Source organism: Solanum tuberosum, unplaced genomic scaffold, assembly GCF_000226075.1.
Source record: "Solanum tuberosum cultivar DM 1-3 516 R44 unplaced genomic scaffold, SolTub_3.0 scf00270, whole genome shotgun sequence".
Lineage (NCBI taxonomy): Eukaryota > Viridiplantae > Streptophyta > Magnoliopsida > Solanales > Solanaceae > Solanum > Solanum tuberosum.
Window position 1 is genome coordinate 281,936 of NW_006239200.1, and position 395 is coordinate 282,330.

Genomic DNA, 395 nt, shown 5'->3' on the forward strand with positions numbered 1-395 from the left:
TGACTTGTAGCGACCCTTCAAATTTGATCACCTCCATTTCCCTACACATTTAGAATTTACGACAAATCAGATTGCAACAATTATAGAAGAGGCAAAGAGTTCCACATTCCACATTGCACAACAGTTCCGGGTTTTAAATTTTTACGGAAAGATGTGGTCCAATTTGTGAAGCTGCACTATTTTTCCAACAACACCCTCATAATCACACAGTTATAAAAAAAACAGAGGAGATGTTAATATTGTTATTGCATTTAATGGGTGGTGATTTCCTTGTATTTCAACTCTCCTTTGACAGGTATGCTCACACTCAACATTAGCATCTCATTTCCACTCTCCTGTTTTCTATTCCCCAATCCTAGTTTTTAAAAGTTTTAGTCATTCCTAGTTGAATTTAC